Source organism: Syngnathus leptorhynchus, chromosome 13 (assembly GCF_054491065.1).
Source record: "Syngnathus leptorhynchus isolate UIUO chromosome 13, UIUO_Slep, whole genome shotgun sequence".
Classification (NCBI taxonomy): Eukaryota; Metazoa; Chordata; class Actinopteri; order Syngnathiformes; family Syngnathidae; genus Syngnathus; species Syngnathus leptorhynchus.
In genome coordinates, this window is record NC_141207.1 from 2,375,064 (window position 1) to 2,402,442 (window position 27,379).

The window sequence follows — 27,379 nt, forward strand, 5'->3', positions numbered from 1 at the left end:
TGGTGATTAACTCAGTTCTGATGAACTGTGATGTCCCTTTCAGTCAACAGGAAGTGGCAAAATCTGTCTATTAATTGTACATTACAGAAACGGGGTGAAAGTGTTTTGACTGGCAAACACGGGCTAGATACTTTCGTATGTGCGTTTTGGTGGGGAAAATCCCCAACAAAAATCATGCCCTGCAAACTGATAAAACCATAACATTACAAAAAATATATTTTTATTATTTTATATATTATATTTTTATTGATTATTTTATGAATATTCTTTTATTTTTTTAACATATTAGCATAATATGAGCCAAATGCTTCAGCATTTAGCTTCGGGTACGTTCAAACATATTTGCAAATATGTTTGAACATGATTTCGAGTACATTCGATCATGAATGCAGATACGGTTTAACTCCAGGTTGGCAGTACCACACTTCCGTAGTACATTAAAACCAATGGTTATCAAATTAATCATAGACCAAATATTGTCTTTCTACAACTGAAAATAGCTAAATTAGTAAAGTAACTCTTTAATAATATTTCAAATTTAACACATTAAAAATGTGAAGCCCCATTGCGACAACAGACCAAGCACACCAGGTAAATTATCTCATTGTGCAGGGTGTTTTTAGGAGGTTTTATTAGGGCTAAAAAAAAAAAAATCAATACAGCTCTTCAGTCAAGCATAACCAATTATGGTTACACGCAAAACTTAATAATATAATCGCTCGAAACTATTACACTGGATAAAAATTAACAATGGCTGGAAAAACTTAGAATCTTAATGTGGTTGGTGAAGCATACCACAACTATGCATCTAAATAGCTTTAAGTCACAAAATTGGGAAAATCTCCTGCTTGTCTCAGGCCATAAAATATATCCCTTTTAGCATCTGAGCCACTTAGTTGAGAACCACCAGCCTCTTTTTATGCATGCAGGCTCTGGCACATGATCATTTCCATTACAATCATTTGTGTGAAAATATTCAGCATGCACAAACAGCATGAATTTTAATGTGATGGTGCAGCGCTGTTCAATTACATTCCATAAAATATTTACACAGAATCTATACCTGACAACATATAACATTGAAAATGCAGGAGGTTTTGGGTGTGAGCTTGTTGATGTGAATAGTCCATATGCATTCAGTGCCTCATCACTAAGTGTGTGCGTGTGTATGTGTATGTGTGTGCGTGTGCGTATCCTTCATCTCCTTCAAGCTTACATTGGTCTTCTCCAAGAGGCCTGGAAGCTTGAGGGTTCTGCGCAAGATCCCAGCTGTTCCCAGTATTGCCTTCCTCTGGACGTAGAAATTGGATATTGTTCCTGGTGTCTGGTTGAGCCATCCACCCTTGCCTCAATCACGATTGGCGCCAATGTTCCATTTAATTTTCCATGTCCAAGCAGTCACACAAACTTTCAGAGCATTTTAAATTTATAAATTTATATTTGTCACATTTTAAAAACTTAAAAAAAAATTGGAAATATAAAGTGTTTTTTTCTGTTTTGCAAAAGAAAAGAAACAATTCACAATGTGACACCATATAGATGCGCCACAGGGACGCCTCAATGAATGCTGATGTTGAGGAGCTGAAAATAAAAATTCCTGTCCCACTGACAAACTGTCACCCATCAGGTTTTTAAGCATAAATCATATTCTGCATGTAATGCTCTCAGGGTGAATAACTTTGTGTACCAGTAGGACTGTACAGTCAGCTGAATATTAGAACTCAGTTGGGACGAACCAATTCTATCAGTATTAGAAAAAGTCACCGTATTGCTAAAAACAGATTTAGCGTTTGAATTAGTATCCTCAGAAAAAAGGAACCAAGAAGTTGCAACTTTGGGCATTTTTACTTGGTGATTCACTTCACTTTATTAGTTTATGTTTTATTGGAAAAACATTGCACAAAAAAATCTCAACCACAGCCACTTTATCTTTTAAACATTTTACATTTGGGTAGTGTTGTAAATTAGTGGGGAGAATACTTTGAAGACCTTCATTTTACCAATACACCTTTCTATCAGAAAGTCTGCTCTCCAACCTCTGGGGTTGAAGTCACAGAGGCTGCTGAAAATCCCTTCGGTTCTGTGGATGGCAACACATTCTGTATGTGAAACAATCCATTCAGTCAAGGTTAAAACTTTCCGCTGTTCCAGAAACCACATACCCAGCATTTTCCAATCAACATGTTGAGACAGATGGTGTGAAGCTGGAAAATCCTTCAGTCTCATGCCTTATTTTGGGTTCTTTTGCCTCTTCAGAAAGATGACCTTGTAATTCTCCTTGGATAGGTTTCTTCTTCTCTTTCGGGCTGCACCATGAGTAGATGGTTTGCAATTCTATGTGTCCATGGAGAAAAGAGGTTACATGCCTCAGGTCTTATCTGTGACAGCACCTGGAAGTTGATCCCAATCACACTGTTCATACATTATATCGGTCTATCTACTATTTTATTTTTATCCTGCACGATTTTTCATACTCTTTAGAGACTGTAGGAATAATTAGAGGAAGGACACATCTAAATTGTAACACTCATGCTCCAGATTATGAAGTCTGTGACATTAACAATCATAATAATCACAATAACTACAATAATCATAACAATCATAATGATTATAATAGTCACGTAAGAATAACGCAAATTATAATCACTCATAGACGTACAACAAAGAGGAAAAAACGCACAGACACACTGGCTTCTATCACAGGTGATCTTGTTAGCACACGTTTTATTTGGATAAAATAAAAATTGAAAGATATATAATATCTTAGATATAGATATCTACGTATGTATGTATATAATTTATATTTCCAACCTGCTCAAAGTGAAGGTTGCTCAAGGTTGCAGAAAAAGTCACGTGATGTAGGATGTCTCCAGATTTTGTGCTTGGTAGCCACATCCACTTTCCCAATCCATCTTTTTCCCAGCACAAGGCTTTGAAAGCACTGTAGATATTCATGCCAAATTGCATTGAAAAGGTTAAAATGCTGGGTCATAACTTGTTTCATCTCAGTCCTTGAGCGAGCTAGACAAGGATGTTTACTTATGCACTCAAGTAAGCCTATGGAAGTGTCTGGCAAAATAGAATACTCTACAATTATGCAAATATCTATTGTTGTTTTGTTGATAGGCTATTGCAACAATTTTGGATGTGTATTTTTTTTATCCTAATTGAAACAGCAACTACAATGTATCAATCTATATATGAAACACCTTTCTACTAATTTTCACGACACTGTATTTTATACAGTTTGAAGGAACTGATTAGTGGTTGGAGATCACCATGACCTCTCCAAAAGGCTTTTCTTCAGATTCGTATGTCATCATAGAAACAGTGTCAGAACATTTTTTTCTTGCTCTGTTTGACTCAAAGATGAACTGATTATATTGTGTTATGATACAATTTCTTAATATCGTCTACTCCAAAGCGCATGTAAACTGAAAGGTACCAGCTTGGTGAGATCTCACATTGTTCTTTAAAAGCTGCAATAAATGTCAGTTAGAACTTGTCATGGTCACTCTGATCTATCTGATAATTTTGTAACAATGACTGCAATCTAACAAACAACAAGGATGTGATGACATTTTCAGTTTGAAAGACCTCCTGCTTCTTCTCTTAACATATCAAAATAGATTTGTGCTTTAAGAAAAGTAGTAATTGTGTGTACTGTACACACAAAAAAAAACAGGATAAAGATTAAATATTTGTTTTAGGTGGAAATGAAACATATTGCACTGTCCACCTGAGGGTCCTCAGTATGTTGACACATTTTATGAACAGAAGACCACCTGTGAGAAAGCCTTTCATGGCCTTAGCACTATGTCTCCCTGCCCCACTGACTGCAGAAATGGTGATTAAAAAAGCAAATTCACAAAGGATAGGATAAAATACAATACCGTGTTTAAAAATACAATAAAGTTTGTGTCTATTGTAATAATGTGTTTTCTCTTAACCGCGGCTTTTCACCTATCGCGGGTGGTCTTGGAATCAATTATCTGCAATAAACGAGGGATCACTGTATATATATATATGGATACCTGTATCAGATATCGAATGTGACATTTGTAAAATGTAGTTATTGTTGTCATTTTTGAAATATTTTTAACATTTATCCTGCAGTCTGTCGTCTGGCATGAACGCGATAATGCCTGCTTTGGAGTTAGGATGGACAGTTTATACTGTAAACATCACTTGTACAATTTATGTTGTCTCATAGCTTCAAGCACTTTGTGTAAAAAATAATTAGTATTTTGTGTCCTTGCCGCTATAGCAGTGACACTTCCTTTGGCAGTGGGATGGAAATATTCATTAAGTTTTCATTCCACCTTAACATCCAAGCCCTTTATTGGGTTTAAATTATTTCTGCCTTTTTCTTCTCTATGAGACTCACAGCATTATCTATAGCAGCCAACACTTGGAACAAAATTGACATTCAATTTATTATTTCCTCTGCTTTTATAACCAAACAAAATCTACTCTCCAATCTCCAAGCATGAGCACCTCAATCTCCGTCAGTAACTGATACGCCTCCTCATTCTCCTATTCTAAATGGCTGCCAAGGAACACTTTGCCCCTTCCAAATTCAAGCAAGCCTACCCACACCTTGGTCAGAAACCCATGAGCAACAGAAATATTATGAAACAATAAGAAGTAGAATATTATTACATCACGGGGGCTGAAACCAAGAACAACAAACGCTGAAATGGACACACAATATACGTATGGCTATTTTGTATCTCAGGTTTTGTTTGTAACCCTTTATGAACGTCTACTATGTGAATAAATTTAGAATTATGATTATAAAATGATCTGATTGGCTGCTGCTCAGATCATTTTATAATCATAATTCTAAATTTATTCAAGGGTGCGGGTTCGATTCCACCTCCGGCCCTCCCTGTGTGGAGTTTGCATGTTCTCCCCGAGTTCGCGTGGGTTTTCTCCAGGCACTCCGGTTTCCTCCCACATCCCAAAAAACATGCTTGGTAGGCCGATTGAAGACTAAATTGTCCCTAGGTATGAGTGGGAGTGCGGATGATCGTTCGTCTACGTGTGCCCTGCGATTGGCTGGCAACCGGTTCAGTCTTATTTTGTATGACAGGTCCACAGAGAATGCATATTTTATTTTGTCCTTAAAAATGAACATTTATCTATTTTTTTTCTCCAAGGTTGTCTTTGGGATTGGCACCAGCGTATTTCATACAGCTGATGGTGTTATGCATCTCCTCTAAATGATTCTCCTGTAATCAGTGGCTGATTGTCTCTGACTGTTGTGTTTATATTTGTGGGTGTAATCAAATTTCGAAATTATCTGTGTTGAATGTTGTCTTGCTCGAAGAAATGGGGGAATATATTTGATTAATTATATAAACTAACCAAAGAATACCTTAACTGAAAATGCAGAAAATTTTGGGATCCCACTCAACCTTTGGTGAATTGGTAAAGTGCACTGAATTGACATTGATGTTTTGCCCTGTTCCATGTATCCTAACCAAGTGTTCTAAGAGTGAGTGGGAAAAAAATCCATATCTCGAGTACCTTGCATGTAAATGATTGCAGGGTGGCAGCAGCATACTAATAAGATAAGACACTAAATAATGGGGAGGAGTGGGGGAGGGGTTACGAGTCTCCACTGTCAAAAATCCCTTTTTATAAATGTAGTGTCAGTGAAAACACCCCATTTGCTTAGGCTATGATATTGTGGAAGGACACAGAGTGAAGTAGACAACTACGTCAGAATCAGAATCAGCTTTATTGGCCAAATTTGTGCATGCCAAACAAGGAATTTGACTCCGGTTGATCTCGGCCTCTGTAAAACATTTAAGTGACTAACAACATTCAGGTGACTAACAACATTTAAATGGCAAGAGCAGGATGTTATTGCCCAGTGATGTCTCTGAGACTCTATGAGTGATGTGAGTTCATCAGAGCGACAGCCTGGGGGAAGAAGCAGTGACTGTGTCTGCTGGTTTTGGCGTACAGCGCTCTGTAACGCCGTCCGAAGGGGAGTAGTTCGAACAGACTGTGACCGGGGCAACATATGTGTATTTCCATATAGATTTTATTTGACCTTCAGTTTATACATGACAATTCATGTCATTTTTAAAATTAGTTAGGGAATTTTGTTTGTTTGCTTCATCTATTTTCTTTTTAGAAAGCTCTCAAGTCTTGCTAATGGGACACAATAATGGAATAAGTGGAAAATCACCACTTGTATCCTTTTATTGATTTATCTTTCTTTTCTTACTGATGGAGACATTTCCATAACAAGCGCCTAAAATTCCGATGTTGGACCTGGGCTTGGTATAATTTTGTGAAATACTTGATTAAGCTGTTTTTTTACACAGCAGTTTTATTTATAAAATGAAATCTTCCTTTCCTTTTCTCACCCACACTCTAGACACACACCCACTCACTCTTTCCTCTTCTGTTCTGTTTGTCTTCTATCTCTGGCAACCTAAACCTTTCTCATGCATTTTACTCACCCACAACCCTGACGCACACTGTCACTCGTTCATGTCTACCAGTTATTATCTGTTCTTTCACACTCACAATCCCAGGTTATCTCCCTGGTCACTTCACCAGTGTTGTTCTACTGTGCAACACTTGTTTGCACTTTGCACATTATGCGTGGGTGGAATCAAATATCTTGTGTTCCAGCTTTGAATACATAATTTCTTAATGCTCCCTTAGAAATAAATTGAAGCCATCTGTAATTGTGCAGGACTACAGTTGCAGATATCCATCTATTACCAATTGCAGCTTTTACCCATCAACATTCGGATGTCACAATGACTTCGTAAAGATCAGAAAAAGAAAAACGGAAACATTTAAAAATATTCCTTGTATTTGTGTCAAATTGATAAGGTTTAAGTTAGCATGTGAACCATATCTTTATTCTATCAAAGGTGGTATGAGGTAAAAACAAGTTTCTGTAGGAAAATGGATGTAGAAGAAAATCAATACTTTTATGAATCTAAGCCACAGGTGTCAAACTCAAGGCCCGGGGCACAGATACGGCCTGGCACATCATTTTATGTGGCCCGCAAAAACAAATTGTGCATCAACTTGTGTCAATACTAAAATTACAAATTGTCTTTACTTAAAAAAAATACTTATATTGCTATTTTTATTAGCATTCATCTTTTTAAAATATTTGAACAGTTTTTACTAGTCCCTGGTTTCAAAACTAGTTACAGTGGAGCCTCGGTTTTTGAACGTCCTGGTTCTCGAACAAATCGGTATTCGAACATAAAATTCAAGATTTTGTGCTTCGGATGTCAGAAGAAATCCTAAAGCCATCCTAAAACACAAAGACACTCCTAAAGCAATGCAACAGTGAGCGCCCAGACCAAATTAAGCTCCCTGCACACTGAGGTCCACATAAATTTTGGAAAGTACATCAGGACTTTAAAAAATATTTTCTAAATTTTAACGACCGCTCCGTCACAATAATGTGACCAATCCTGTGATAAAAATAACACCAGTAGGATAAGAAAAGAGACATGCAGGTTTGGTTGCCATTGGAAACTACTGATGGTTAATCTACCACCCATAGACCTCCCACAAAGTAGTTCTCTCAAAATGCCCTTAAAGGTGAAATATAATTACAAATCTAAATCCGATGTCATTAATGGTTCTTAGTTAAACATACTGAAGGCTAACTGACCATGTTCCACTCACTGATCAGTCAAATTTGTATTTTGATCACAAACATGACGCATACGTTTCCAATTTCCATGCCATGATTCATTCTCATTAGTCAACTTTGATCAGATGGAGTTTCAAACTTTAGATTCAGCTTGACACACCAACATCATTAAAGTTCATCATGGTAATAATGACTTCACTTATCTTCAAAAAGTAACAATATAAATATAGGAGCCTGAGTGCACAAGAAGAGAGAATGAAAAGTAGCTTTTCTCAAGTGATCAGGCTCTTAAACACGACTTAATGCGAGCAAACTGCACCAAAAAAAACCCAGCTAATATTTAATATACTCATAACAAATTTCTTGTCTCATGTAATAAAACGCTCTTGAATTTTGGCAATCTGTGTGCTGAAACACAGACACAAGCCACCAACTATGGTTTGTCGACATTCCAAACCGAACAGCAAATAGGGTTTAGTGAACATGTTCTCGGCTGGATGTTATTTCGAGAAAACTACTAGTAAAAAGTGGCAATGAATGCAACATGGCACAGTCAACCTTTTGACTGTTATTTAAGCCCATCAGCTTTTGCCAATCGATAGTGCACCCGACTCTCACTCCTTTCGTGGCTACCTCACCTCCCATTGTGGTTGAACAAGGCTCACACAGGCCTGCAAGGTTGTTTAGTCGGCCTTTCCCGCCAGCAGCTATTTGGCCTTGATGATTCCCGCTGTGGCGATTCAACAATGGTTTGGGGCACAACACAGGGAAAGGATGATGAATGAATACGCTGGCTCTTTAAGTGGGCAGAATGAAAGTATAGTCAAAGTATTGTTGAATGGAAGCCAGTGATGATGTGAGAGCAAGAGAGTTGAAAGTGTAACTGAGTCATGAAGGCTTTTTTGCTTTTTGTTATACTTCAATCATCCCATTTGAGTGCATGCAACTGCTACTTGCTATTAAATGCCGGTAACATCAGCATAGACATACACGTAAACATTTGTAATCGACTGATCAAGTGTTGTACAGTTTAAAACTTGAAAAGGAAAATCTGAAAAAAATTGAACTCTGTGAATAGATCTGAAAATACAATCTACAAAAAAAGTCTGAAAAAGATCTTGGATCTGCACCTCTATCTGGAACAGGGTTAGGGTAGAAATGATATTTTGAAAAACCTTGTGTAAGAAGTGCCCAATTCTATAACTTCATTGAAGAGCAGCTCTTATCCAAATTATTTGTTTGTGTACCGTCTTTTCCGGACTATAAGGCGCACCTAAAAACCTAAAATTTTCTCAAAAGCCGACAGTGCGCCTTATAGTCCGGTGTGCCTTATATATGGACCAAATTCCTCAATTTAAACTGGCCCGAAGCATTGTGTCATAAAATCAATCATAAGTGGCCCGCTGAAGACTATGAATCATGAATCAAAAAGACTATAGATCATTATTTTGTGATTATAAAGTAATTTGTTGCATCTGTAGTTGAAATAAAAAAGTTAGAATAGAGAATGATTTGATTTGGATTAAAAATCTGACATGATGCATTAATGGTGCACCTTATAGTCCGGTGCGCCTTATATAAGGACAACGTTTTAAAATGGGCCATTCATTGAGGGTGCACCTTATAGTCCGGTGCACCTTATAGTCCGGAAAATACGGTATGTAGATCGATGGTCCCTTAATGGCATCTGTCACAAATTAGATTTGACACAGAGTAGATGTAAAACAGTTTGCTCCCTACTGCCCGATGACCGCTGGGATAGGCTCCAGCACGCCCGCGACCCCCGTGGGGACAAAGCGGTACAGGCAAATGGATGGATGGAGATATATACACACACACAATGTTACTGAGTCAATTTTAATGTTTTACCTTTCCAAATTTAAATCTAGGACCCATGAATGCTTTGCAAAACTGTCAAAGACATTTTGACAGTCATCTCTGTTATGGCAAAGACAAAAAAATAAATCCCCTATTCCCAGCTCTCATCATTCCAGAGTTTTATGATGATCAGATGAAGGCAAAAATCTTGCATCTGGAATCCAATTTTGCCAATTGTTCCTCACTAGGTTAAACCAAGAGAGTTTAAAACAAATATGTGCGTGTGTATGAGAGAGAAAGGGGGCAATAGGAACATCTGGGTTCTGTTGGAGACTGAGGGTATTCCCAGCTGCTCTGTGGACCTAACACTGTGCCAAAGAGAGGGCCATGGGAAAGGCTTTGCTGCTGCAAGGGTCAAGCACTGAGTACTCCTTCTACCTCAAATTGCCTTTGTTTCTCTTTGACTTTAGTGGAAAGACAAGTAGTAGAATTGTGATGCATGGGCTCTACACAAAGGAGCTTATTAGTTTTTGTTTCCCACAAGGCCGAGTCACGTGACTTGCAACTGTTAATTAGAAGTTGGCTTGTCCAACTAACACAAACCAATCAAGGCAACTGATTTGCCATACATTGGAGTGAGTTAGCTAATCACCGGTGCAAATGTCAAGAACTGCTCGATAATCAGTCATCAGCTGTCTATGGATACGTTTAAACATGTTTTTCATTTATTTATTTATCATAATGTGCACTACATGACTGAATCACGTATAGTAGAAAATCAAAGATAACAATTTGAGCAACTTGATGCCTCACGCCACATTTGTGTTGGCAGTATTCCACTAAGTCCAACAAATAGTTGTGTGAATTTCTATGCTGACATTTGTGGGGGTATTCCAGATACACTGCACGTCAAACCACTTCCAATTCATTAGTATTCATTAGCCGGCCAACATTTTTCCACATACAAAAAGCATCTTGATAAGAAAGTGTTGTCTCCATCCTAGAGATTTCTTATGTACTTTAAATCCTTGTTTCTATCCTAACACCTGGCTCCATTGCCAAACACCGGTATTTCATCTCTGCCTGCTCATTAAAGAAACTTGAGCTGTCACCAAGCTGCAAATTTAAAATGTGTATTTATAAACCCCATGGTTTCTGTTGTAAAGTATCTTCATGAGGGCAACAGATTGGAAGCAGTGATAATAGGACTGGGAAATACCAATTAGTTACCAAGAAGTGGGCACGTTTAGACACATTGAGGGTAGATCTTTATTCAAACATCTGCATGTGCCCAAGTCCAAATGTGCATTAAAAATCTATGAGTACAGCCAGTCACATCCATGTCTCTCTTTATTAGTCCCCGCCAATGACTTGCATGATGCACTCTAATGCATGTAAGGATTCAGAGGTCACCCGAAGAGCATTACTGAAATCATCTGATCTAAGCCACTTATATTCTAATTAATTGCTAATCATATTACTGACAGTCATTGTCAAACCTATCAATCCATACATTTATCAATCAATAAAATGTCCAACTTTGTGTTTTGTTTACAAAAAAAAGATAAGATGAACAATAAATAGAATCAACATGATACCTTTATATTATGATGTTGAATTAATGAGTTTTATTTAGGTTGTATTCACAGACTTCCCTGTGTGGAGAGGCTTTTACTTTTGTTGATAAGCCTTGAACTGTTTCATTTTTCTCTGTGGCCAAATCTCATATCGCAGCAAAGTACAAAACGGAACTGCCATAACGGAAATATAGCCTTTCACAGATTACATGTGTGCACCTGCAAAAGAGTTAAATGCACACATTTGGATGGTGTGATGGGCGTGTCCTTGATCTAAAGCCAGTAAAAGAGGCCTAAATAAAGGAATACGAGGGTTGTATGCGAGTGGCGGCAGGGGGTTGGGGTGATAAGTTGTGTACAAGACCCCTGATGGGAAATACTGGCACATTTGGAGCCACAGATTCACTAAAGCAGCAGTAGATGTCAGCTGTGTTGCTCAAGAAAGCCCCCAGGGGTCCACCGGGCCTTTGGCAGACACACGATCTTGCAGCTTAAGTCAGCAATTAGTTTAATGGAGCAAAGTATGAATCCATTTCACACTATCATAACCTTGGGAAAGATGTGGATAAAAGATGTTACGCAGGTCTCAATTCAAGTTGAGATGTGGAAACAATAGATTTTGGTATTAAAATTATTGTTTTTATTTTTACCTGGAGAGTTCTGTGTGTGTGCTGTAGTAGTTTCTGTTTGTCAGTTTTAACCAAAATCAATTGTGTTTACCATCTTATTTATAGAAGGAATTCAATTAGTTTGCACATTTATTTTAGGTATTTTGTTTAGCTGAACTGGACACAAACGTACAGTGTGCCCATGTACTCCACATGTCATTTGAATCTTAAATTTCAGAAACCTTTCTCATTATTGCAGTTAGGCAATTAAATCTTCAGCTAGTTTATTAGCAAGAGAGCATTACTCAATAATGCTTTGTGGCATAGCTTTGAAAAAAATGCCACATTTTCAAGATTCAAGAGTTTTTATTCGCCATGTTTGAGCGTGCCAAACAAGGAATTTTACTTCGGTACATCACAGCCACAGTTGTCATTGCTAGTTTATAGATTATAGGATAGTTTTTCTTTGCTTTTTGTCCGCTTTCTTTTTTTTTTTTTACAGCTCGTCATTTGTCTTTCATGGCTATGTTGCTTTCAAAATTCATAATTGTCCGAATGGACCAATCAGATAAATAAATAAAAACAACTGGAAAAAAGTTAATTGGAAAAAAGTTAATCGCTGAATTATGTAGAGCATTATTTTTAATATTGATACATCTTTTTCTGTTAAAAAGGCTGTTTCTCCAACATACTACGTGTAGTATTATTTGAAACAGAATGGCAGCTACATGATTTTACTCCAAGGTCTCCTACCTGTAGACTGTACTTCTGTATGCTTTATAACATTGTACACAATGACTTCAATGACCATGTATCAAGAAGTAATACAGGGAATTAGAGCCCTCTCACTTGGTTATAGTCGCTCACCAACAAAGCTGCATTTGTATTCAATGGAAGGGATTGTGGCCTTCATTTTGCACAATCTATTCCAAACACTTCAGAATGGAATTTGCATTAGGTTTATTTATGGAACGCTGTAGTGTATTATGAAGAATAGCCCTATCAGTTTCTTAAACATTATTGTATAAGTAACTCACACCCAAGCAAGTATATGCACTGTACAAATGGTTCATGTCTGTATGTCATGTTAAAAGCAGAGGGCTGTGTTAGAAAAACTATTATTATTGACCTGCAATTGGCTGGCAACCGATTCAGGGTGTCCCCCGCCAACTGCCCAATGACAGCTGGGATAGGCTCCAGCACACCTGTGACCCCCCTGGGGACAAAGCGGTACAGAAAATGGATGGATGGATGGATATTATTATTGACAGTGTTTATTATTTTGTGCACTATATATTATGTGGTGAGATGGTTAACCCTCAAAACTGTAAATAACTAGCGGACTTTTATTAATTTAGCTAATTGGAAGTCTCAGTACGGGCACGGTAGTACAACCCCCCCCCCCCCTCGAGATTAAACAGTCCTAATTTGTTTCAGATACATTATTTCATTTAGGCCAACAAGAGTTTCAATTGCATTTTTCATGTCTGCCTCTTTCACAGCTGTGCCATAATTTGATGCCTTATAATTTCACTTCTGTTAATTGATAATGTTGAAGTGGACGAGAGAATGTTTTTTACATTTCATCTGGAAGCAGCTGCCAGCTGCATCGTCAACCTAGAATACAATGCAATCAAAGATTGCTAAAAGACTTCCAATGTCCCAGATTGATCAAAACTTGCATCATTAAAATATCTCAAATGTTCTCATAAAAAGCTTATTAATACTGTTTCTGACACTTTTTATAACACATTACAAAAATCTTACTGAAAGTGTGCAGGAAGTGTCACTCAAATATCTTGGTGAGTGTGGAGCAAGCCTGAATTAATGAATAACTCCCAAAAGATTACGTTATTTGAAACTGGAGCCTTTATTGATTCTATTGAATCAATTCTATTGAAGAAATAGTATTCTGTAAGTGCTGCATTGAGAAATCCAACAATGGAATTGAAGCAGGAATATTTAGGTTTTGCACAACCTTTGCATTTTGTACGGTAAAAGGTTTGAATATGATTTATTTTCATGTTCATGGCAAAGATGCTCTCTGCATTTCTGATAGTCGGCATGGCCAAAGTGGCCTGTGCAATACTTGCAGCTGTTTGTTTTCTCATGTTGGGAAATTATCAAAAAATTATTTATTCTGGAGGATAGTGGTCTGTCACACTTTCTGATTGAGAACTTCATTTTGTCTTTGTGAAAGGAGGCCAGAAATTGAGTTAGCTCCAGTTAGAAGGCAAGCAGCAACTGGAGACACTTGGCTGGCTCCTAAATAAAGCATACTATTGTTATTCAATTGAGATGTAACAAAAGTGTGGATTAGTGTTTTGAAGTGTAATTGTGGAAATATGTGCTTTACCTTAGCCAGCTGCCCAACATGCAAAATGACATTGAAGCACAAGTAGTGAGTTTTTGCAACCAAGGGTGCTCTATTGAATTGTGCCAGCTCACAGATTGTAGAGAGCAATGAATTTAACAAATGCTGTAATATCGGTCTGTCCCCACATGATCTACTATTCATACTCATTATTAACTATTCTAACGTCCTGCAAATAGCTCAAGAACGAATCGATTATCATTTGAACACTCCACAGTCTGAAAATTGTTGTAAAACTACAAATGTCCATGTTTTGAAAAATAAAGACATTTTACAATGGCAAACTTTTCATGACTGTTCATCTTACTTTATACAAACTTATTGAGTCTTAAAAATGAATGCCGTTCAGGAGCATTCTGTCTAAAGGCAATGTAATGGTATGTCAGCAGTGTTAAACACAAACCTGCTGCAAAGTCATTGGTACATTATTTCACTTGGCTAAATTATTCATGCGCGAAAATGTGAATACAGAGGGAGATAGACAATGGTGATTTGTTCCACACCCAGGGGCTCACAATAACACTGCACACACTGATAGTAAAACATTGTAATGTAGATATTATTGTGTACGTCTCAAATTAAGGAAAAATCTAAGCGCTGAGTAATGAATTTAAAAGAGGATAGACCAGGTATGATGAAAATTACCTACTCTTTCAGCAAGTCTTTCTCGACATGATTGATAGATGGATCAATACACATGAACCCAAAAGGCATAAATCTAGAGGTTACATGACTTCAATGTAATGAAAGGAAAGTTGACAAATGCTTAATCAATGATGTCAATGACTGATAGATCAGATCAGTTGTTATGTTACACGAGGTACCTAACATTCACCATTGCTCCCTTTGAATAACTGCAATGAAACAATGCAGCTTCATCAATACGAAACGTTTCCATTATTTGAGATGATGTCATATCACACTTTTCATACTTTCTTAGCTTTAATCAACATCTTTGCTGCTATGATGTCATGATCTCAATATGACTGACTGTCCCCATGCACTTCCTGATGCTTTTAAAGTCACTGTGGCCTTTTATTTATGAACAAACAAGTGATTCCAATACAAGTGAAGATGCCAAGAGGCAAGCCTTTCAAGTGGCCGGAACTCTAGACTTCAGTAGCACAGACAGCTATCCAACTGCTGCTTGTTCCAGAAAGTACCACTGTTTCCTGGGTACTTCAGAATAGTTACAAAGAGAATATGAGTTATCATAAAGCAGGATTAAGGGAAATCTCTATGTGGTAAGGCAGTTTTGCTACCCTCATTAAAATAGTAAGCCTTCATTAAAACAGTAAGTCACCACATATTGTAACCACTGCTTGGAGATGACATTTTCTTGCAATTGCAATGCTGAAGCTATGTTGGGCATTGTTTATTATGACATTACATTGTGAAGATTGTTCTAGTATAAGGCAATTGTTAGACGTGAAGCTCACATACGTATTTCTTTCTGTCCTTGTCAGGGTTCTTTTTGGCCATTCCTGTTTCTTGGCTCTTCCAAAACTATTAGTTAAGGTTTATAGTTCAACCTGTGTTTAAGTGTGGATGAAAGAACACAGATAGTAGTCTGGTTTCATGAACGACAGAAATCTGAGTGTTTACGGTTCAGAGGCTGAAATTACTTAAATTTGGACAATTTTAAATAAAACAAGTTTTGTAAATGATTACCGTATTTTCTGGACTATAAGTCGCTCCGGAGTACAAGTCACACCAGCCATAACAAAGAAGAAAAAGAACCCTCCGTGAGTCGTCACCTTATCGTGGTGGAGGGGTTTGCGTGTTCTAATGATCCTAGGTCCCAGATTGTCTGGGGCTTTATGCCTTTGGCAAGGTCACCCATGGCAAAATGGTCCTAGGTGAGGGGCCAGGCAAAGTACGGTTTAAGATTTCATTAATCTTCATCCTTGGTGTCACTTTTAAACAACTCCGCTAACTCCGGAGGTAGAAGATGCAGCGCTTCCTCTTCTCTGTGGCTTACGTTAGACTCATCATCAGTTGCTGTTTCAATTATTCCACAGGCGTAGAGCGCCCTCTTGCGGGTTAGTATGAAAATAATATGAAATTAATGTGTTAATAATTTCACCCATTAGTCACTCCTGAGTATAAGTCGCACCCCTGGCCAAACTATGGAAAAAACTGTGGTTTATAGTCCAGAAAATACGTTAATTGTCTATCAACAATAATTATGAATTATTTTGATCATCACTTACTTGTTAATCAATAGCTCAATCAGTGTACCTTTAAAATAGATAGCCTGTGATTGTCATATACAGTATGTCAATGTATTTTAAAAAAACATGTATTTAAAAATGTATTTAAAAAAAAAAATCAAAACATTTTATTATTCGGTTTAACAGACACCTGCATGTAATTTGATTCAGGATATTATTGTATAGTTGTGAAACTGATCTGAACTGTGCTAATTAAGTCTTAAACCTGAGAGTTAAGGTAGCTATAGCAACAGCAGAAGACTGCAATAGCGAGTGATCATCAGTGTTGTTTTCTATTTTAGAGATGAGCAACACTTTTGCTGTACCAAAACAGCCACATGTCTCGAAAGAAATGAATAAAGAGAGAAGATAGTAATAAATTAAAGATTGTCAGATGCCCCTTGGAAATCAAATATATTAGGATTCTAAAACCAAGCTTCAAAAACCTCCACCCTTTTTAATTAAATCCCTTCTTACCTACATCTTTTTACTTTGAATTTAATACCGTCTAGTTTGATATTTCACGTATATTTGTCCCCTATACTACCAATGTTTACCAGACTACTCTCATCTTCTACATTTCTCCCCTGATGCTTTGCTTCGGTTGTGTCCCCACTAACCATCCTTTCATCTGTGTTTTAGGTACACATTGCCTTCATCTCTGAAGAAAGTTGCTGTTCAGCAGAGAGGTCAGTCTATTGGCTTTTTTTGTTTTGATGAATGGACAAAAAACACCACCACCAACAACAATAAAGACGGATATTAGACATAAGTGGTCTAAAGAAGAACAAGAACAATATGACATCAGCTATGTGACGTTAAGCTACAATCTTCTCTGGATAGCATTATTTTGTTTTTGTTTTCTTGTATCAAAACAGGACTCAGAACATTTATAGAAAAATGTTTCAGTCAATTAAAAAAAACGGCAGTCAGGGTCGCCGACAGTCAGAACATAGTGCAAAAGTACAGGAGGAGTAGTGCAAGGCAGCCAAAGTTATGTAGCCGAGCGTGGAGGGGGGAAGAGAGTTCAGGATACTAACAGCCTGGAGTATGAAGCTGTCGGTGAGTCTGGTGGTGCGGGAGTGCAGGCTTCTGTACCTCTTCCCAGAGGGCAGTAGATCAAACAAGGTGTGAACGGGGTGACATCACTCACAATCCTGGTCGCCTTGCGGGTGAGATGGGAGGCGTAAATGTCCTTCAGGGAAGGGAGTGAAGCACCAATAATCCTACCAGCTGTGTTCACTATGCGCTGCAGGACCTTCATGTTGTATTCAGTGCAGCTACCACCCCACACAGCTATACAACCGGAGAGGACGCTCTCAATGGTGCCACGGTAGAAAGTGGTCATGTTGGCTGGTGGAGCACTTGCTAGCCTGAGTTTCCGCAGGAAGTACAGGCGGCGCTGAGCTTTCTTCGCCAGTGACGCAGTGTTGGTGGTCCAGGAGAGGTCTTCACTGATGTGCACCCCCAGTGCTGCTCGCTCTCTCCACCACAGCACCGCCAATGGTCAGTGGCAGGTGTTGGGCGTGACCCTTCCGGAAGTCAACAACAATCTCCTTAGATAAAAAGACAATGCAAGTTTCTCTCTACCTCCTCACACATTTTTTTGCATGCACAAACACATTCAAAGTATTACAATCTAATTGTCTATGTCCTTTAATTAGTCTGTATTACTATTACTCATTTCATTTTGCAGTGCAATGTGGGATCAAATGCGAAACATGCTTACAATCTACAATTACGCCAATATTCAAATACCCCAAAGACCTAAGAATTAATGTGTCATCATAAATGTTTTGATTACAGTAATCTCATGATAATTCTTCTGTGAGGAAGAGTTTGCATCGATGATTAAACACATCTGTATTAAAATTTGATAATTTCCTGTAAGTTGAATAAGGGAGGATCAGTCATGATTTGAGCTCCTGCTTCCCATCAACTTTGTAAAGGAAAACTTCATACTTTAGACTTATTCTATTTATTCTCATTCAGGAAATTGGGAAAATGAAAAAAACAACCTCTGAACATAATTCTTCAGTAATCATGAAATGATCATTTGGAGGATGATAGTTTGTTGACAGAATGATGAATTACATGGCATCACTCACAAGTATTTACTCAACAAGGCTAACGTAAACACAATTTACATCTCTTCTTCTCAGAAAGCAGGATTTTTCCAGGGTAGTTTATAATTGAGTCTAGTGGTGCATGAACTTTCTACAGCTGCAATCTGTCTAAGCGCTGCAGTTTCTCCTTCTGCGGGGCCCAGGTCGCTTTTATTGAGTCTGCGTCATGTTGCAAACAGTCCCTGTACGTGAGCTATGTTGATGAAAGCCGAATGTAATTATTAGTGAGGCACTCGGAGGGTGGTGGCAGGATCTTTACATGGTTCAGCAAACAACACACCCTCTGGTTGATGGAAAAACATTCATGTTCTTTCAAGGGCAATTAATTCAACCCCCAGTTACACAACCCTTTGACAATGTTTAAAAAAAAATGTACATGCTGCATGTTTTAGGAGGGTTTTGAAAAATTGATGACAAAAAGAATTATATTCTATATGCAAGCTTTTCCAAATTCACATCCGAATGATTAGACTATTTTTCAGTGCTCAAGAATCCATGAGTGATTGATCGTGATGAGGCAAAAAATAAAGGGTCTCCAATCTTGAAACTGGAAAGAAAAGAGTGAATTTAAAATTTTGTTTAATTAGGTCAATAAGTGAAAAGGAGCCTGGGATGGGCTAATAGTATTTCTATAACATTCTATAACATTGTCCCTAGGTGTGAGTGTGAGTGCGAATGGTTGTTCGTCTCTGTGTGCCCTGCGATTGGTTGGCAACCGGTTCAGGGTGTCCCCCGCCTACTGCCCGATGACGGCTGGGATAGGCTCCAGCACGCCCGCGACCCCCGTGGGGACTAAGCGGTTCAGAAAATGAATGAATGAATGAATGATTCAGTTATGATGTTTTGAGTTGTTGAACTTAAGGTACTACTGCACTTCAATTCCTGCTGTCTCCAGAACTCCTTATAAAAACAATGAAAATGTTTTATTTTATGTACTAGGGAGTACATTTTGCTAAATTGTATGTCAAAGTTTAACGTACATTACAATTTCCACTCATTTACTTTAGCTAATTGCTGCAAAGTTAATCCGCATCAAGTCCAACAATGCTTAAAGGTCTGAAACAAATTGTCTATTTCTGTGCACGGCTTAATGGAAGCCGTTCTTTGATTTAGCTTTGAGAACAGCTACTTTAAGGGTGAGATTAGCAGGAGGTGAATAAAGATTTAGTACCTGTGTCTAATCGTCTTGGAAAACTCTTTGACTTCCCCAAAGGTTACACCAGGATTGACATGATGGTAATTTTCAAAGGGTGACTATGAGACCAGCCAGTAGAAGGTGAACTTTGGAGGTGTACAATTTTTTTACGCAAGTCCAATGTCCACTGTTTGAATCTAAAATGTCTATTGTTTGAGACAAATGATGCATGATACGTATTATTAAATTTTATTAACAGTTTATTAGTTAAAATACTATATACAGTATTTGATTGACGTGTACCCCAAAGTAAACCGACTTCAGCTAACCCAAGATCAGAGATATAAGAAATGGATGGATAAAAGCATTGATACTAAGGATGAATAAAATGTTGAGTGAGTGTCAAGAAAAGTAGCATTCTTAGGTAGGAACCTCACTATTTCTCAGGTTAATTTATGAGAACTCTCACAGTGTATCTCCAATTTATGGGGGGGAAATGTAGTGGAAGACTGGGGTGAATTGAGCATATGGCCAAGCTGAATCGGTTTGGAAGCACAGTGGTGGCCATGTCTGTCTAAATTACGCAACTGTGCAACAAGTTCCCCGGACCTGTATTTCTGTGTTTTTTTTTATTGCCTGTAAAAAGCTGTATACAGTACTATGTATATTTTTGTTGCTTCAGGCTTTAAGAATATATTTTTGCGGCAAAAACATATAAAGAGGCATTAGACATATGCTAGATAAATGTGTGTATTTGAGTGACAGGTGAAAACCTAAAGCTTATGAGGACAGTAAGAAAGGCCTGAATTTTCACGAGTTTTAAATACTTAAATACTAAATGCCATTTATAATCATTTAAATTTGGCAGTGTTAACAATATTCTTCTTTGTTGTGTGTCAAATTCACACATATTTACAGGGACTTTAAAGACATTTTATAATATATCACCTTGCGGTAAATTCCAGTATCATGTCATTATTCACAAACTATGTGTAAACGTTGTCAAAACAAACAGAACAAAATTAGATTCATATCACTTAAAAATGTTTTCATCATTTTAAATGCTTTTTAAAAGAAGCTCACAGCCAAATACTGAAAATAATTGCATTCTCAAGATCCATTATTCTCCAAGGCCTGTTTTGCCTGAACATCATGGCAATGTAATAAAACTAATGCATTATTTGTCCATATTACATGTGAGATGAACGGTGACAAGGTAATGAGTATCACATCGTCCTGTTCATATTGCATTGTCATTGTGTAGGCAGTTGTACAGACCGAACAACTTTTATTGTTTTAGAAGCTCAAAACATGTCTTAGTAACAGAACACCTGAGACCATGGTGCTGTTATTCTGTTTAATAATGGTGGATTCCAGGTCCCCAGCTGAATACTGCAAATGTAAAAATTCAAAACATTAAACTACACCACAACGTATCGGCCCATTGGCCTTCATCAGTTATTTGTTTGTTTCAGATTCAACCATGATGGCGGTTCTTAACCTGGGTTCAATCGAACCCTAGGGCTTCGGTGAGTCGGTCTCAGAGTTTCGGCAGAACCTCCACTGCGAAGATCCAAACACACCTGATTTTATTGTGTGAAGTTGTGACGACGCATATCTGAACTGGTCTCGCAAAGGCAACAGCAGAAGTCACACAGATTTGCAGGTATGTCATTTCTTTTAAGTTGATGCATTGTGTTGGTTATGTTCTTTGAACAAGGTGATGTTCATGCATGGCTCATTTTGTGCACCAGTAAAAACCTTGATGTCTTGAATTTGAAAAAAATATATTTTTTCCACCAAAGAGGGGTTCGGTGAATGCGCATATGAAACTTGTGGGGTTCGGTACCTCCAATAAGGTTAAGAACCACTGTGGTAGAATGTTGCAACCTGCACAGCATGAATTGCATCATTATGTGCAGATCTGACCATTTTGATTTCAATATCAAGCCATTGTCTTCTGTTTTTTGGCGGTCGGCAAACAACTTGTGGTGCATTATCGACAACCTCCCATTTAACCCTATTCTGTTGAAAAATAAAAATGTAATAATAGTGATAATAATAATCATCATCATAATCATAATAATAATAAGAACATATGTTACGTAAAACATAACTCACAAGAACTTCTCTTTAAAATGTCTCCATTACTCCTCTGAAAATAAGTGTCAATATTTGGACCATTCAAGATGTTTAACCTGGTTGGATTCTATGGCCCTAACCTTTTAGTCCTAATCTCTTACAACTCAATCTTTGTTCTATTATAAATTTTTAACTTTCACACTTGTTAAACATGATGGGCCACCACTTAACCATATAGGCTATAATTATAATTTAGCAATTCTTTGTTTCCCTCATTTACTTTATACAAAAAAACTGACCCACCTGATTAAAAACTACCATATAATTTCAACAACTACAGTAAAACTACAGGACACTCAATGAATCACTTGGGCATAAATATTTTGGTAATTGAAATTTGTTAGTTAATACATCAATTCAATACAGTTATTGTCTCATGGAAGGCTTTACCTTTTTACTCCTCTGTAAAGTGGCTGTTCGGACAGCCAGTGTGTATTGCAAGTGGAATGTCCCATTTGTTCTGTTTTCTAATAAACTTCAGAAATAAATCGAAGAACCAAGGCAAATCTCCCTCATCTGTTTCATTGCTCAAAATAGCCCAGCCCCAAAGAAAGAAGGCCAAACTTCATTGCTTTGTTTTGTGGCATTTCCCAAACAAAAGCTGTGAAATAACCATGTCTCGCTTAAGGGAGGGAGGGACAAATTTGGGGATTTCTTCCAAGAGATGCCAGAGGGATTTGTCTCCCTTTTCTTTCCATCTCCCTGCTGTGACCAGGAGGTTTTCCGAGGAAAACATCAGTACTGTTAGCAGTTAGTGTAGCGAGCGCTAGAGGCCAAACAGACAAGGAAGCAGTACTTAATGTAAGGGAATGGATTAGAGAGGCTGATTATGCCTCAGCAGTGAAAGGAGGAGCAAAAGAATGGAAAAGGCGGAGTGAATGGAAATGAAATGTATTTATGTCTAATCTGAATGTGAGCATGCAATCATTTTCTGATGGGCCTTTTTTTTTTTCTCATGGTGTGTACTTATTCTGAGTATTCTTAATGTACAAATGGCAAGTATAGTACAGTTTATGATAACTTAACAGTATCTACTATAAGTGCAACATGGAATTGGATGCATGTTGTGTGGTTTGATAGTTGTTTTTTTTTTTTGAGGAGGCGTGATTACAAGCAATAATATGTACCGGTACTTACATGGCTTTAATTACAAATGTGTACGCATGCTTGCAATTGTGTGTGGGTATGACATGACATAACCGTGTGGGGATGTGTCTGAGACTAGGATGTGGTAACAGGCTTACATTTGCTGCCTTTAGCACAAGCCTTTCTGCTTCTTTGTTCCAAGCTGAAAAGGCAGACTAGCTCCTCCAGAGAGGCTGTGAATGCATAGCTTGCCCCAAATCTGTGAGGCAAACATATCCACTATGCTGTCAACAACACTGCCCGAGAGTGCCGGATGTTAATCACACGATGCACTTTGCTTCACCATCTCTGTTTGAGAAAAGCACATTTAGACCCCTTAGCTGACCAGTTGAGCCTTGAAAGCAGTCTTGTAAAATGAAACTGGTATGGTAACATTGTGACAAAGAGAGATTAATTGAGTTTATTATTTTATTCTCCCCCCTGCCTCTCACACTCGTGTCACTGTGCCATTTCTCATGGTTAAATTTATAAATTAGTTCTGCAACAATAATAAGCACTCAATGTTATTAAACAGCACAAACAGTGTGTCATTTCTTTGTTTTTGTTTTTTTTATGAATTATCTCCTTGACGGTGTGCCAAAAATCTGAAGGAACTGGAACAAATTAGCTGTGTCTAATAAATAACGCAGAGCTTTTTTTTTCTCCATTTGTGTGTAATTATGACAAACAGTGACTCATGAAGAGGTTTTATCGAGTATGTTATGGTATTAGTGCGATAGTGCACAAGTGCGTTACATCCCTGGAACATGCTTCAGTCAAAATACTCCAAGAATCAAGACTTACAGCACACTCTTTTTACAGTCCTGTGTAATCAGACAGCTTCGGGGTGGTTGTATCATGTAAATGAGCCAATGCTCACCTTGTCCCCCTTTTACTCTGGTGTGTGCCAGTTTAAGTAAGAGTTTCTGATACCATAACTTCAAAGAAAAGTAACCTGAACGCCCATAAAAAACATCAATCTATTTTCACTCATGCAGAAGACAACCTTGGATCCAATTATTTTTGCAGAGTGAAGTGGTAGTGATTGGAGGACTAGGGGTGGTTTGGCATGGTTTAGCCATTAGTATTTAACTTTTTAGAAGAGGAGTTATCAAACTCTTGGGATCCAGGGACCCCTGACAGTGGAGAATTTTTTTCCAGACTTCCATCATGATTCTAACACCAATTGAACATCTCATTAAAAAAAAGGTTGAACCAGTAAAACTATAGCTGAAATAATATAAAAAAAACTTCCTTCTTCCTTTTTAACATCTATAATTATACTTTGATTCCCTTACAAACACAGAAATATAAGTTTATAGTTAGTATAAAGGAAAATATCATGAAAAAAATGTAAATACACCCAATAGCCCTTTACTTTCTTACACTATTCTCAATATTTTTACAATGTTTTAGTCATTTTGGCTGAATATCTACAATAGTACGTATGTTTCTTGCAGTCTAGTGCAACTCACAGCACTCCTCTTTGCATAATGTACATTGTCACATTCAGTACTGAAATGTTGCTACCTCATTCATTTTTAATGTAATACTCATTTTCTAAAGATGGAAGCAGGCATACATGCGCACGTGTTTGCGCTTGCATGTGTGGGTGCGGGTAGGGTTGGTGTGCTGCTTAGACAGAGCCTGGGGCAAAACACAATGTAAGCACAGCATGAGTAATGAAATAATGTCTTGAATACAAAAGGGTGGGGCAGGCCCTCTATAGCTATCCAGTGCCCGACAGGTGTTTGCCATAGTCTCGAACCCCTACAAGGCTCCCAGAGGACACGTACTTCTAGCAATGTTTCTATAAGTCTCTGTTCTTGAACATGGATTTTTATTTTTTTTGCCTCACTTAATGTCATTATTAGGCTTAGTGGCAGGAGGTCAAAATTCCAAGATAATAGAATACAAATTAACATTAATACTCATAAAATGAATAATTACAGATCACAATAATAATGACATATTTGGAGTTAAGTCAATAGGTCTACACTCAAAAAATGTGATTATATTATATTTATGTATGTCAAGCAGCTTCACGCAGTTATAATTTTATTTTTATTTTTTAAAAAGGAAGTTAATTGTGAATCAACTAAATGTACTAAAATAGCAAAAGACTATTGTGTGGTACAGCTTGACATCAAAAAATGTCTAGGAAAGTACAATTCTTGTTGTGTTGATGAGTAAAGCAACTTTCCCTAAGAAATGTACTGTAAGTGTAAGTGTGTGCTTGGGCATCACTGTGAGTATAGGAGTGAATGTTCTAAATGTTAAAATGTTGACTGGTTGTTTGGAGAAATGCTAGTCTGCTTGCTGAGAACTGCCTTCAGCTCTAAATCTGTTTGGCTCACCCTGAGTGGAGAGGGATTGAAATAGTATGTAATGGAACCATGCAAATGACATGGGTTATTTTGATTACTTTAGCAAAGAGTGCAATGGTACTAAGAGTCACACTGTGTTGTAAAATTTCAGTTCAATACCATGTGTGTTTTTGTATATCGTGTAGAAAAGGACACTTAGGCCATATATAAAAAATAAGGTGAAACCAAATGACTAATAAAGGAACAATCTTACTTCGCTCGCACACAGGGAGAGGTCAATGCCACACATCCCGATTCCTATGCCGCTGTGCCAATTAGTTTATTGTGTGACGTACATATTCACAATAGAAATGTCAAAGTTGAAGTAAAAATATCTTACTAATCTCTGGGGGTTGTGTTATCGCTTGAGTGCGTCATAAACCCACTATGCTCAGTATTATTGTTAAAGTAATGACCCTTGACATCGCGCATATATCGTTAAGTAAGTGGTGACAGTTAACTTTGGTAGAACCCTGTCCGCACCCTGCATCCCGTTGTCGACCTACTAAAATCATCGGTCAACCCCATAGAGCCTATCGTCTTGCCTTCATGGTGTTTAGGATGCTTAACATTGCTCTTGTATGTCCATTTCTCCATTTCCTTTTCCACTTAAATTTCCACAAGCCATAGAGGACAAATCTATACAGTCTATTTGAGTTAGGACATTTTTGATGGCTACAAAAGTGTCATCATATGTCCGTATGTGTTTGGGTGCGTGCGCGTGCATGAGTGTGCATGTGTGTCTTTGTGTTTTTTTGCTCAAGGACATCTCAGGTGGCAAGAAACTAAATCAGCTAATTAGCATTTCATGCATAAATCAACTATTTATAATGATCACACTTCTTCTGTATTTCACCCTATGCTAGCCTTTTTGTACACATCTGTCAAATAAATAACACTATTTGCAAGAACCTCTTCCTATTGTACGTTCTTCTTTTTTTCATGCAATTTTATTTTTAAAAGTACACTTTTAAGCATAAATTGACAACTGCCATGTTTGCTTCTCTGCAACAAACAGCCCGAGTATAATACAAAATTCATAGTTTTATGTCTGATGGAAATTTTTACGAGTTCCATGATTCACAGTGCGCCAGGTGCCTTGCGGACAGCAATGTTATGTTTTTATTTAAATTGACAAAGGTAATCTGTAAATGCACAAACAAATGTTTTGCTTCTCAACAGGAAAGCAAATCTATAGAATACTGTCTTGCCTGTAACGGCTTAGAATTCTGCCAAAATTATCGGCCTATCCATCTGGGCTAGCTTGGCACCCTGGAATGGTCACAAGTCATTTGCAGGGAAAATATAGAAAATGCATGTGAGCATATAAAGAAATTCCACACAAAGCGGCCTGAATCAAATCCAGACGCTGTTGGCTCTCAGGCACATAATGTCCAGCTTCCAAGCACAGTATAGCCAATTTAATCTCATCAGGTTTGCCTGTGAAATTAGGAAGAAATTTGTTGCTTTTTCTAGATAACCAGCTGGACGAAAAACTGCCCAAAGTGGGGCGAAGTCAAAGGAGCAGTAAGGAAGGCAAAGTCAGCTTCAGCTCCAGGACCAAATAGAGTTACAAACCGAAAAGTAGCTTCTGCACTGGTACTCTCCCCTGTTTTTGGAGCTGCATGAGTTTTTTTGAAGTTTTTGGCTTTTAAAAAAATGTTTTTTATATCTCCAATGCATTTCGATGCCCATCAATTATACTGGGGTATTCTTTATTCATTGAGTTTTTTTCTTTTTTTTATAATCTAACTATATTTTAATGTCTTTCACATGTCCAAATACAGAAAGAAATTTGCAATACTTGGGATGGCTACTTGGGATGCTGCTAGTCCCAGTTGAAACAAATGAATTATTTAAAGTATAATCCTATTCTCCACTGAGTTGACACAAGGTGCTGTATTTGACACTATCCTATCAATTTTGGATACATTGTGTCCCCCACTATTCACCTTGTTTAATTTTAATAACAGGCATTTCTCACTTCTCACTTTTTTCATGTTGACCAAGTCCCCTTTTAACTCCTTTGTAGTGGGGACGTGAGTTGAATTTTTTACACGATTCAACTGCAACGTAACAGCCAATTTTGTCGTTTCTCGATAATTTCATTTATTTTGCTATTTTATTCACAATAATAAAATAAATTCACACTTGGCTCATTTCAACAAGACACTCCATTTTTAATATAACTCATAGATACAGTCAAACCTCTACCTTCGGATTTAATTCGTTCTGGGACCTACTTCATAT

The 27,379-nt window shown here is 37.6% G+C and overlaps 1 protein-coding gene and 1 long non-coding RNA gene across 7 annotated transcripts in view; one reads left to right on the forward strand and one right to left on the reverse strand.

The window, feature by feature from the left end:
• Window positions 1-27,379, forward strand: part of ptprsa (protein tyrosine phosphatase receptor type Sa) — a 313,388-nt gene that overhangs the window by 116,096 nt on the left and 169,913 nt on the right. For all 4 annotated transcript variants that reach the window (XM_085929036.1, XM_085929035.1, XM_085929040.1 and 1 more), the window contains 2 exons: window positions 16,878-16,924; window positions 20,972-21,162. The gene's annotated coding sequence lies outside the window, so the exon portion shown is untranslated. The remainder of the gene's footprint in view (window positions 1-16,877; window positions 16,925-20,971; window positions 21,163-27,379) is intronic.
• LOC147046915 (uncharacterized) lies at window positions 1,904-14,845 on the reverse strand. Of its 3 annotated transcripts, none has more exons than XR_015068012.1 (4): window positions 14,672-14,845; window positions 2,812-2,941; window positions 2,163-2,334; window positions 1,904-2,080 (listed from the first exon to the last, which is right to left on the reverse strand). It is a non-coding gene; the product is annotated as an uncharacterized LOC147046915 (long non-coding RNA). The 3 variants fall into 3 exon arrangements; XR_015068013.1 differs by having other exon boundaries at window positions 14,668-14,845; XR_015068014.1 differs by lacking the exon at window positions 14,672-14,845 and adding an exon at window positions 12,778-12,854.